Here is a 274-nt window from a genome sequence, read left to right as displayed (position 1 = left end):
CCACCCCCCTGCCTCTGTCCCCCCAGCGTGGCACCATCCTTGAAGCACTCTGCAGATGGCTTGGGCTGGTATCTCCGGGCACATGTCCTCTGCCAGCACTAAGTACACCAGGCACCGACCCCCAGCACAGGCTGGCACATCCCTCACCCACCCCAGAGATGCACGGAGGGCCTGGTGGGTCTTTTGGGGAGGTGAGCCCAAGAGGGGATAGCAGGGACAGGGAAAACTGCCAAGCACAAGACTCTGCCGAGACGCAGGGCCGTTGCAGCTGTTG

At 63.1% G+C, this 274-nt stretch overlaps 1 protein-coding gene across 1 annotated transcript in view; it reads right to left on the bottom strand.

The window, feature by feature from the left end:
* The window catches only part of LOC104132432 (sterol 26-hydroxylase, mitochondrial), a 4,026-nt gene that overhangs the window by 2,761 nt on the left and 991 nt on the right, over positions 1 to 274 (bottom strand). The window lies entirely within an intron of this gene.

Source organism: Egretta garzetta, unplaced genomic scaffold, assembly GCF_000687185.1.
Source record: "Egretta garzetta isolate BGI_Z169 unplaced genomic scaffold, ASM68718v1 scaffold219, whole genome shotgun sequence".
Taxonomy (NCBI): domain Eukaryota; kingdom Metazoa; phylum Chordata; class Aves; order Pelecaniformes; family Ardeidae; genus Egretta; species Egretta garzetta.
The sequence above is the reverse complement of the archived record's forward strand: the minus strand, read 5'-3'. Positions and strand labels throughout refer to the sequence as shown.